Source organism: Arachis duranensis, chromosome 4 (assembly GCF_000817695.3).
Source record: "Arachis duranensis cultivar V14167 chromosome 4, aradu.V14167.gnm2.J7QH, whole genome shotgun sequence".
Classification (NCBI taxonomy): Eukaryota; Viridiplantae; Streptophyta; class Magnoliopsida; order Fabales; family Fabaceae; genus Arachis; species Arachis duranensis.
The window spans coordinates 97,220,533-97,233,934 of NC_029775.3; positions in this window are offsets into that span (position 1 = coordinate 97,220,533).

A 13,402-nucleotide genomic window follows, 5' to 3' on the forward strand; every position below is an offset into this window, starting at 1 on the left:
CCAAACATTTTGGGGCTACGTAATATTCACCAAGAATTATCAATAATCCAAAGAAAGTACAAGATCTTAAAGATATTGCAAGTGTGAAGTTAAAACCTACAGTAAAATTCTATTTTGATCTTTATTTATTTTATAAAGGACGACCGTCTCTTTACTATTAATAAATAACATGATCTCTAATCATTATTTTTCTTAGATAATTAATTAGTCCTTCATTAATTTCACTTTGATCTTCTAATAGCAAAATTTTACGTATGTAGCGCAGCATGATATGTCGTTCCACCAATAGATTAGAATAAATAACTCCCTCAGGGGCGGGCTACATACATAGAAAGGGGGCAATGGCCCCCCTAATTTTAATTTTTTACATGTAAATTATATGTAAATTTCAGTTTAGCTCCTCCTTAAAATTTTATTTTAGTCTTATTTTATTGTGTAAATATTTTTGGCCCCCTCTAATATTTCATCTAGCTTCGCCCCTGAACTCCCTTACCAAAATTTTTAATTGGGATAAATAGTCTCTAAAAAAAGTAACTGTTATAAAATAAATAAAGAAGAGTTACTAAATATAAAATAAAAATATATAAATAGAAAATTTTAATATAAATATAATTAACTCAATAAAAATAATTTATATATTTATATGCAATAAAGAAAAAAAGAAAGAAAAAATATTAGTAATGTATAAAGAGAGAGGAGAATATTTTTATTGTTGTGTGTATTGTTCTTCGGTCGTTTCTCTATTTATAGGCAAGGAAGTTTTACATTTTCAACTTCATTAATTCTGGTTTGCATTGAAAAGTTGAGTAATTTAGCATCAAGAACAAAATCAGCCGCTTATATTAATGGGCATCTACTTTGACTATTTAGATCTTATCACAATACTCCCCCTTGGATGTCTATTTAAGATTATGTCTCATTAAAACATTACTAAAAAAAAATCTAATGGAAAAAATTTTAGTGAAGGAAAAAGAATACAGTTTTCCCTTCTTGTCGACATCATTTAATGTCTAGAAACCGGCGCATCCCAATCTCATGTACTAATCTTTCAAAGGAGGATTTTGGGAGTGACTTTGTAAATAAATCTGCCAGATTGTCACTTGAGAGAATCTGTTGGACATCAATTGTCCCTTGATTTTGAAGATCATGGGTAAAGAAGAATTCGGGAGAAATATGCTTTGTTCTATCACCTTTGATATACCCGTCTTTAAGTTGAGCAATACATGCTGTATTATCTCCAAACAGGATAGTTGGAGCTATCTTCTGATCAATTAGTCCACATGATGATAGAATACATTGGACAAACTCTTCAGCCAAAAACACTCGCGACTAGCTTCATGTATCGCTAGTATTCAGCATGATTAGAGGATGTTGCTGCAATCGTCTGTTTTGTTGACCTCCATGATATAGCTATACCACCATATGTGAACAGGTATCTTGTTTGAGATCTCCCTTTATGTGGATTAGATAAGTATCCTGCATCTGCATAGCCAGCTAGTTGTGACTTGGATTCATATGGATAAAACAATCCCATATCAACCGTTCTATGAAGATATCGAAAGATTTGTTTGATTCCACTCCAATGTCTTCTAGTTGGAGAGGAACTATACCTTGCTATTAAGTTCACAGTAAATGATATATCAGGTCGTATATTATTAGCAAGATATATTAGTGCACCAATGACACTAAGATATGGTACGTCAGGACCAAGGATATCTTCATTTTCTTCCTTAGGACAGAATTGATCCTTTTTCACATCCAAAGATCTTACGATCATTGGGGTACTTAATGGATGTGACTTATCCATATAAAATCTCTTCAAGATCTTTTCAGTGTATGTTGTTTGATGAATGAAGATCCCATTTTTTGTATGCTCGATTTGCAGGTCGAGACAAAATATAGTCTTTCCAAGATCTTTCATCTCAAACTCTTCTTTTAGAGTTTTTATAATAGTTGGAATCTCTTCAGGGGTTTCAATGATATTTAAATCATCAACGTACATAGCAATTATAATGAATCCAGATGCAGATTTTTTTATAAAAACACATGGGCAGATATCATCATTCTTAAATATGTTTTTGGCCAGATACTCAGTAAGACGATTATACCACATTCGTCCAGATTGTTTTAGACCATATAAAGATCTTTGCAATTTAACTGAGTATAATCCCTGTGAATATTCATTGGATGATTTAGATATCTTTAGTACTTCAGGGACTTTCATATAGATATCACGATCTAATGAGCCATATAAGTAGGTTGTTATCACATCCATTAAATGCATATGTAGTTTATGATATGCAGATAAGCTGACTAAATAACGCAATGTTATTGCATCTACTACAGGAGAATACGTTTCTTCGTAATCTATACCGGGTCTTTGTGAAAAACATTGTGCCACAAGCCGAGTTTTGTAGCGTACAACTTCATTTTTCTCATTTCGTTTTCTTACAAATACCCATTGGTATCTAACATGTTTTACATCTTCTGCTGTACGGACTATACGTCCAAAGACTTCACGTTTTACAAGTGAGTCTAACTCAGCCTTCATGGCTTCCTCCCATTTTGGCCAATCATTTCTTTGTCGACATTCTTCAACTGATTTTGACTCAAGATCCTTACTTTCATGCATGATATTCAATGCCACGTTATATGCAAATATTTCATTGACAATTGTCTTATTTCGATCCCATTTTTCTCCTGTAAAAACATAATTTATCGAGATCTTGTCATTTTCACAATTTTCAGGTACTTGAACGTCTTCTGGAGTTAAAATTGTATCAAAATTTTGGATAACTACAGGTGTCTTTATGTCTTTCTCAACAGGAATAATATTTACCTCTTTTCTTTTCTGAGGAATTTTATCTTTGAAACTGATAGGCTTACCACGCTTCTGGCGTGAATTTGTTTCGGTGGCAATTTGTCCGACTGGGACATCAATTCAAATTGAAGCATTTTCAGCTGGTATATAGGATTTAGTTATCCTCTTTGTATCAGAAAATGCATCAGGCAATTCATTTGCTATCCTTTGCAAATGTATAATCTTTTGAACTTCTAGTTCATATTGCCTAGATCAAGGATCCAAATGCATCGATGCATTCCAATTAAGTTCCTTTTTAGGAAGAAGCTCATTCTCTCCCTCTGATGTTGGAAATTTTGATTCATCAAAATGACAATCCGCAAATCGGGCTTTAAATACATCCCTAGTTTGTATCTTAAGATACCTTACTATAGAGGGGGAATCATATCTAATATATATCCCTAATTTTCTTTGGAGTCCTATTTTGGTGCGAGAAGGTTGTGCAATGAGAACATATGTCGCACACCCGAAAATTCTTAAATGGAAAACATTTGGCTACTGGCCAAAAGCTAATTGCACAGGAGAGAACTAATGGTAACTTGTTAGCCTCAAAGGAATAAGTGATGCAGCATGTAAAATAGCCTTTCCCCCAAACCGAACTTGGGAGATTTGTTCTCATAAGTAAGAGTTTAGCAATTAACTGAATGTGTTTAATAAGTGATTCTGCTAACCCATTTTGTGTGTGAACATGAGCTACTTAACACTTATTCCATTAGCCATACAATAAGCATCAAAAGCTTGGGAAGTAAATTCATCAGATCAAGATGGATTGCTTTGATTAGATTTTCTGGAAATTTTGCTTTTAATCGAATAATTTGAGCCAGTAATCTCGCAAAAGCTAGGTTGCGAGAAGACAATAAGCACACATGTGATCGATGTGTCTATTAGAACCATAAAATATCTAAAAAATCCATATGATGGATGAATAGGTCCACATATATCGCCTTGAATCCTTTCTAGGAATTAAGGGGACTCAAATCCAATCTTTACTAGTGATGGCCTTAAATTTAATTTCCCCTGAGAACATGCAGCACAACAAAATTCACTAGATTTAAGAATCTGCTGGTTCTTGAGTGAATGTCCATAGCAGTTTTCAATAATTCTCCGCATCATGGTTGTTCCCGGATGACCCAATCGATCATGCCAAGTTATGAATTCATTTGGGCTAGTAAACTTCTGGTTTGCAATGGTATGTAATTCAATTGCGCTAATCTTGGTATAATATAACGCACATGAAAGTGAGGGTAACTTTTCTAATATAACCTTTTTATTTGAATCATGAGTTGTGATACATAAGTACTCATGACTTCCCTCATTCATAGTCTCAATATGATATCCATTTCGGCGAATATCTTTGAAACTCAATAACTTTCTTAGAGACGTAGTAGACAATAGTGCATTATTTATTATAAATTTTGTTCCTCTAGAAAATAAAATTATAGCTATTCCGGAGCCTTCTATCACATTGCTTGAGCTAATAATAATATTAACATATTCTTCTTTTGGCACAAGATGGGTAAAATATATATGGTGTGCGAACTTGCACTATCTGCAAGGCAAACATCTTCACTATATGTCCTTGCCATTCTCTTCAAAGACAAATAATAATAATAAAATGAGAGAAGTATATGCACATAAAATTATTTTCTTAATTAAAAATATTTTTCTAAAAGGTATAGTATATACTAAAAATTTTATTATTATTATCTTGGCACATTCAGTAATTTTGAAATTCATAATATTTTATTATTTATATACATTATACTTGAAGTTCAAGCACATAGAAAATAAAATTTAACAAGAAGTTCTTTACATTATTTATTTACATAAATACTTAACAATGTCACATATTAAACTATTCCATTATTATTCAAATGACCAATATTTCCTTCAGAATTTTTAAAGAAATCATATATATCATAATGAGTGGTGGAATTTTCAGCATCATTTGAAACAAAATTCGACTCTTTTCCTTTGTCATCCCTTTTCAAAGATGTTTGATAAAGATCGACTAGGTGCCTTGGGGTACGATAGGTACGTAACCAATGACCCTTTCCACCACAACGAAAACATTTATCCTCAACTGATTTATTTTGCCCATTGTTTCTTTCTTTATCCCACTTTTGGTGAGATCCTTTCTTGTGAATATAATTCCGATTCCTTCCATAATTTTTCTTGTTACTAAAACATTGCCATTTACCTCTTCTGGATTAATGATTTGCCGTATTTACTTCAGGAAATAGGGGCGCCAGCTGGGCACACTTCATCATTCTTTAAGAGCAACTCATTGTTGCATTCAGCAACAAGAAGGCAAGAAATTAACTCAGAATATTTTTTAAACCCTTTTTCTCGATACTACTGCTGCAGGAGCACATTTGAGGCATGGAAGGTTGAAAAAGTTTTCTCTAACATATCATTATCAGATATCTTCTTTCCACATAATTTCATTCATGAGGTGATTCAAAACATTGCTGAATTATATTCATTTATAGATTTAAAATCCTGTAGATGCAAGTGCGTCCATTCATATCGGGGTTGAGAAAGTATCACCGTCTTTTGATGATTATACCTTTCTTCAAGGTCTTTCCACAGATCTGCAGGATCTTTTAATGTGAGATATTCATTTTTCAATCCTTCGTCAAGATGACGACGAAGAAAAATCATGACTTTGGCTTTATCCTTATGGAATACATTATTTTCAGCCTTAATAGTATCTCCAAGATCCATAGAATCAAGATGGATTTCAGCATCTAATATCATAATAAATAATTGTTTCCAGATATATCAAGAGCATTAAATTCAAGATGAGAGAGTTTCGACATAATAAAAATTTGTTACATGAGTTTTTCTAAAATTTGATTAGAGTCTCGTGATAACGTGTTGTAAAATAAATAAAGAAGATGTACTAAATATAAAATAAAGATGTGTAAATAGAAGACTCTAATATAAATATAATTAACTCAATAAGGGTGATTCATATATTTATATGCAATAAAAAGAAAGAGAGAGAGAAAATATTAGTAATGTATAAAGAGAAAGGAGAATATTTTTATTGTTGTGTGTATTGTTCCTCAGTCGCTTCTCTATTTATAGGCGAAGAAAGTTTTACATTCTCAACTTCATTAATTTTGGTTTGCATTGAGAATTTGAGTAATTTAGTATCGAGAAGCCACCCATATTAATGGACATCCACTTTGACTATTTTGATCTTATCACAACAGTAACCTCAATTCTTTTTTTTCTTTTTTCTTCTTCTTTTTCATTGACAAAAAAAAACCTCATCTTTAGATCTCTCCATCTTAAGCATGGCAGAAGAAGGGGTAGAAAAAGCCAACAACCCTACATTAATCGAGTGCATTGTCTGCGATTGCCACATTGGCTTTTATAGTCGTGAATCAGAGAATTTTCTCATCTCTTCTATCTTTAAGTTCCATACATACCTCTCATCGAAATTTTTAATTGGTTTCTTAATTTTATGATGAACTATATCCTTCAGTATTTTAGTTTATTGCAAGATGATATGTTAGTAAGATAATTAGCGAACATCTTCATTACACTCTTTTTAGTTAAGCCAACAGTGAATAATATTACTGCACTAACATAATATGTTATGAAAAATGGAACAAAGCAGTGGTCAGTTGGCAAATGGTTTCATTCATAAAAGAAAAGAAAAAAAAGAATAATAAGAAGAAGAAATTGTTGTAAAATAAATAAAGATATATTAAATATAAGATGTATAAATAGAAGACTCTAGCATTAAAATAATTAGCTCAATAATGATTTATATATATAATAATATTATATGTTGTCCCAAGTCATAAATGGGCATCCATTCCATGTGTTTGATCTCATCATAACACTCCCCCTTGGATGACCATTTACAATTATTGCCTCGTTAAAACCTTACTAAAGAAAAACCCAATGAAAAAAACTTCAGTGAAGGGAAAAGAGTACAATATCCTTTGTGATAGAGACTGCCTCATTAAAAACCTTGTCAAGAAAAACCCAATGGGAAAAAAACCTGACCAAGAAAAAAAGAGTACAGTCTCCCCCTCTTGCCGACATTATTTAATGTCTCGAAATCAGCGCATCCCAATCTCATGTACCAATCTTTCAAAGGAGGATTTTGGGAGTGACTTTGTAAATAAATCTGTCAGATTGTCACTTGAGCGAATCTGTTGGACAACAATTGTCCCTTGATTTTGAAGATCATGAGTGAAGAAGAATTTGGGAGAAATATGCTTTGTTCTATCACCTTTGATGTATCCACCCTTAAGTTGAGCAATGCATGCTGTATTATCTTCAAACAGGACAGTTGGAGCTATCATATGATCAATCAGTCCACATGATGATAGAATATATTGAATCAGACTCCTCAGCCAAAAACACTCACGACTAGTTTCATGAATCGCCAGTATCTCAGCATGATTAGAGGATGTTGCAGCAATCGTCTGTTTCGTGGACCTCCAAGATATAGCTGTTCCACCGTATGTGAATAGGTATCCTGTTTGAGATCTCCCTTTATGTGGATCAGACAAGTATTGATGACAAGTCATCATATACCCATTTTTCAAGCTAATTTCACTTGTTTTGTTAGCATTTATGCACTTTCTTGCATCATAAGTAAGTGATTTGGAGTAAAAATGCATAACTTCTCTAAATCAAGCAACCACCATGAAATTAATGTTAAATCATGAGGTTTAAGCTAATTTTAATTGAATTTTAATTGATTTATAAGCCTCTTGAATTTAGTGATACTTGGAGTGTTGTTTTGGTTTATTATAGGTGAAGAAAAGAAAAGAAAAGGAAAAGCGTGGCCTAAGAAGTGTGACCTAAGGAAAGGAAAGCGTGGCCAAAGCCATATGAAGCGTGCCGCATGCTAAGGGGGAGGCAACATTGCCCTCCACAAGGGCAGACTGCCCTCTAGGAGGGCAACACAAGAGAACCAAACAAGGAAGGCAAATCTGCCCTGCCCACTACAAGGGCAGAGCACAAAATGTGCCTTGGAACCAAGAGGAAGAGAACATTGCCCTGCCCTTGTGGAGGGCAGAATCGGGCTCTCTAAGGAAGAAATTCAAGAGAAAAATGTCACACATGCATGCTACAAGGATCGAACAAGGAACCATGAGGAAGCCAAGACTTAAGGATGAGTGCCGTGCCAAGAAACCAAGGAAATTAATGGAAGATGTGTCCCAGCCGTGTTTCGAACACGGGACAAGCAAGGAGAGAATTCTGCCCTGCCCTTGGCACGGGCAGGGCAGCATTTTGTGTGTGGCGCACCAACTCTCGTCCCTGGCAGCATCTGGCGCGCAACGACCCTCTCCTGGCAGCACCACAACTTTCTGCCCTGCCCTTGGCACGGGCAGGGCAGCGTTTTGCGTTCCTGGCGCACCACGCTCATCCCCGGCGCACCACTCTTCATCCCTGGCAGCACCTGGCGCACCAACTCTTCGATCTGGCCGCACCCCAATTTTCTGCCCTGCCCTTGGCGCGGGCAGGGCAGCGTTTTGCGCTCCTGGCAGCACCATGGCCGCACCAACTCGCACCAAGGCCGCACCAATCTCATGCACCAAGCACCAATTTTCTCCCCTGCCCTCCATAAGGGCAGGGCAGCCTCCTGGGAGTGAATTTTCATGGGCCGAAAATTCAAATTAAATTCCCATTTTAATTCATTTCTTCACCAAACCAAAAGCCCATCCAAATCCTAAAATCCAAGAATAGAAAGTGTATAAATAGAAGCTAGTTTGATGTAATTAGGACCTTTGCTTTTCATTTTAACTTTTTACCTCTATTTTCAATTCTTACTTAGCATTTTGCACTTCCTTTGAGCTTTCTTGAGAGACTTGTCCGAGCACTAAGAGGATCAAGGGAGAATTGACCGATCTCCTTCCTCATTCTCACTTGGGCAATTCTACTCTTCTGTTTCTGAGTTTTGGGTGTGTGAAATTGGGGAAATTCTGTCCCAATTCCCATTCAAGCTCTTGGCATTTTGTTTTCTGCATAATTAAATTCCAAATCTGTTCTTCAATTGTTTCTTCTTTAATTTTCTGTCAATTTGCTTAGTTAATTCAGATCTGGGAAGGAAATTGGGTTTTAGGATCTGCTACCTAAGCCCTTGGAATCCTGAGATCACAATTTCACTTTTGGTTCTTTTGTGAACCTCTGCTACATTTTATTTAAATTCTGTTTGAATGCTACTTGTTTCTGATTTACTTTCTGCTCAACCATTTACTGCAATTTACTTCTTCTTTGTTTAGATCTTACAATCCCATTCCTCAATTCCCTTTTACTTTCTAGCAATTTATATTCCTTGCAATCCCTCACTCATGTGAGTTATTATTACTTGATGCGACCCGGTACACTTGCTGGTGAGTTTTGTGTTGGATCGTTTTCCACACATTAAGTTTTTGGCGCCGTTGCCGGGGATTGAAATAGATTGACAATGATTAAGTGAAGTGGGGGTCTAGATTAAGCATTTTTTCTTTTCTGTTATTCTAATTCTTACTAACACACTAACTGTTTGAGTTTTTGCTTAAACTAACTAAACCTTCATTCTAGCTATAGATTGAAGTTTCATTGGCTTTCTGGGCCTGTGTGTTTATTGTTGTGTGTTTGTATGTCAGGTATAGGAAGATCCTCCCCTATCATCTCTGAAATTGATCAAAGGACTCTTCGGAGAATAAGAAGAGCTGAAAGAGGGAAGAACAGTGTTGGAGAAGAAGAATCTGAGGAGGAATTCCAAGACATGGAAGGAGATACCAATCAACCAGGAGAAGGAGCCAACAATAATCAACAACAGAGAAGAGTCTTGGCTTCATACACATTTGCAAATGCTAGGCATTGTGGGAGTAGCATTCTTCCTCCCAATGTCAATGCAAACAATTTTGAACTCAAGCCACAACTCATCACTCTGGTTCAAAACAATTGTTCTTTTGGAGGAGGGCCTTTGGAAGATCCAAATCAGCATCTGTCCACATTCTTGAGAATCTGTGACACAGTGAAAACAAATGGTGTACCTCCTGATAGTTACACGTTGCTGCTCTTCCCATTCTCTCTTAGAGATAAAGCCACTCAATGGCTAGAAACCTTTCCAAAAGAAAGCATCAACACTTGGGATGACTTGGTGAGCAAGTTTCTTGCCAAGTTTTATCCCCCTCAAAGAATCTTAAGGTTGAAGACTGAGGTTCAAACATTCACTCAATTGGAGGCTGAGAACTTATATGAAGCATGGGAGAGATATAAGGCTCTATTGAGGAAATGTCCACCAGAGATGTTCACAGAGTGGGACAAGTTACAAAACTTCTATGAGGGACTCACTCTCAAAGCTCAAGAAGCTCTTGATCACTCTGCCGGAGGCTCATTACAACTCATGAAGACCACAGAGGAAGCTCAAAACCTCATTGATATGGTGGCCAACAACCAATATTTCTTTGCTCATCAAAGACAACGCCAACCATCACAGAGAAGAGGAGTAATGGAGTTGGAAGGAGTGGATTCAATTTTGGCTCAAAACAAGATGATGCAGCAGCAAATTCAACAACAGTTTGAGCAAATGGCCAAAAGAATTGATGGCTTGCAAGTGGCAGCAGTGAGCACCACAAGCCAACCTCCAACCACTTGGGTGCAAAGTGAAGAAACTCAAGAAGAGCAACAACAAGAGCAAGTCCAATACATGCATTAACCAAAATCCTGGAACAAATGAAATCTATGGTGATACTTACAATCCATCTTGGAAGAACCATCCCAACCTCAGATGGGGAGACAACCATAATCAAAATCAACAACCATGGCAAAGAAACACAAGCCAGAACAATTGGAAAAATACAAACCATAACCCCCAGCCAAACACTAACCAAAACTCATACAGAAAACCACAAAACAACTACCCAAATTCTAACCAATACCCACCCAATAACCACCCAACTAACCAAAACACTTATCTTCATCCATCAACACCCTAAAATCAACCCATCACACAAGACTCACAGAGAATCACCAATCTAGAGCTGCTCATGGAGAAACTAATGAAGAGCCAAGAATTGACAACCAAGAACCAAGAAGCCTCCATGAAGAACTTAGAGAGGCAGATTGGACAAATCTCTAAGAAGATTTCTGTTGAAAAACCATCAAGTTCACTACCTAGTGATACCATTCCCAACCCAAAGGAGGAATGCAAGGTCGTGCAACTAAGAAGTGGAAAAGTGTTAGTGGATAGTAACCAAGGAGCAACAAAGAAGCTTAAGGAGAAATGATTTTCAGAGTACACAATGAGCAAATGATCATCAATGTTTTTAAGTCAATGCAACACCCTCCAGAGCAAGAAGATTATTTGAGGGTGGATATGATAGAGAGCTTGGTGGAAGAAATGTTAGACATCGATCAGCATGAGCAAGAAAAGGATAATCAAGAAACAATAGAGGAACATGTGGCTGAGGCTTTCATAAACAAAGAGGTGGAACCAAGCAAGAAAGAATAGCTTGGAATTGGTGGACCAATCAATAGTATATCCTAAATGGCTGATTGAGAACCTTTTAGTTAAGGTTGACAAGTTTATCTACCCAGCAGATTTTGTGATCCTGGATTCTTCAGAGCATGGAAATGACTCCATAATACTTGGTCGACCATTTTTGGCCACTACTAGAGCCATTGTGGACATAGAGCAAGGAGAATTAACCCTCAGGATGCATGAGGAGAGCATCATCCTGAAAGTCTTCCCAGCATCACAAAGGAATGAAGAAACAAGCAGAATGAGTGATGACCTTCTTTCAGAGCAATCCACTGAAAAGGAAGTGGAACAGATAAACAAACAGATACAAGAAGAAAAGGGGATTCACAAGGAAGCAGGGGTGATCAGCAAGAAGGAAGGTATCACAACTCATGTAACTGTCAAGAAAGAAAGATCAACAAGCAAGAAAAGGGTGAAGAGCAAGAAAAAGGCTCACAAAGGGTGGAAGAACAAGAAAATCCCAACTGAAGGATTCTCTAAGGGTGATAAGGTGCAACTAGTATACCAACAACAGGGAGCAGAAGATTATTACACTGTCAACCAAATACTATCTCTTGAACATATGGAAATTGAGCATCAAAGCACACAGAGAAAGCTGACAGTGAGAGGTGACAAGTTGAGACATCACCAACATCAACCACCTTAGAGGGAGGTCAATGTCAAGCTAATGACAATAAAAGAGCGCTTCATGGGAGGCAACCCATGGTTTAAGATTTCTGTCTTCTCTTTTATTTAATAAGCTATGATTCCTCTGAATATGATTTTGAATTTTCATGCCTGGTAAATGTACACATCGTTTTGAAGCACATGGCAAACTTCTAAGTTTGGTGTACCTTAAGGCACACCCAAGTTCATTGTTCAAAAAAAAAAGAGGATTGTCTTTTAGAGCATATGCATAAGTCTGCTGATAAAGCATGTGACCAAACACTAAGTTTGGTGTCTGCATGTGCAACAATGTTCAGAGGATCATTTTCCAATCATGAACTCAAAACCATACAGATAAGGGATCATACATCAATTTTTTTAAATGCATCAATTGTGAGAACGGTTTGCATTGTTAAGCCACCTCCTCAATAAAAGATAAGTTTGGTGTTCACCAACTTTTAACATTTTATTTAGGGACACAATTGATCACAAAAAAAAATTTTTTAACTATTAAGCAAACCAAAACAATTCATTTTATTCTTGCAAATAAGTTGCCAACGGTCATATTAACTAGCTGTTTTGATTCATGCAGGAGAAAAAGGTTAAGACAAACTCAAGGAGGGGCCACGGCTAGGAGGAGTTATGTGAGGAAGGTCACATGTGCCTATGAGAACGCGTTTATGGGGGACAAAATTTGCATGCATGCAACATTGAACACCTAAATGCATACTAACCATATAATTAAGGGCTTGAGAAGCAAGCAACTTTGAAGATTATGCAAGACATGAGTCAACAATTGAAGACACTATGCATTTTAACTCAAAGAGAACACAACAGAAGGAAGAATCAAAGGGCTGCAACTTCAAAGGTTGTATCTGAACCTAATCCCTGTTGCTGTGTGATGTTTTGAATTTGGAAACCATTGTATGTCTTGCTAAAGTGTTCATCTAGTTGCAAGTGAAATTGTTTGTTGAAAATGCCAAGTCTGCATAATGCTTGTATCCATCACTTAGCTTGAAAATTGCTTTGCTTCCCATATGCTTAAATAAAAGAGTTTGATTTGAATTGAAAAGTGAAATATCCAATGTTGCATAAGTATGAATGGAAGTTGGTGGTGGTATATGTGTTTGATTAAATGCATGACTCATGAAATAAGTGTTGCATAATATCATTCTCATTCAATTGTGAGTTAGCTTGCTGTTATAAAAACTCCTATCAAGAATGAAAAAAGCCCTTGGTGACAAAAACAGAAAGAAAAAGGGAAAGAAAAAGCCAAAACGGCAAGAAAAACAAAGAATAAAGGTTGGACACCAATAGCTTGAACCTTAGGACATATGCCTGTGGTGTTCTTGTACTAAGATCTGCTTGGATGAGTAAATTCTAAGGGGTAT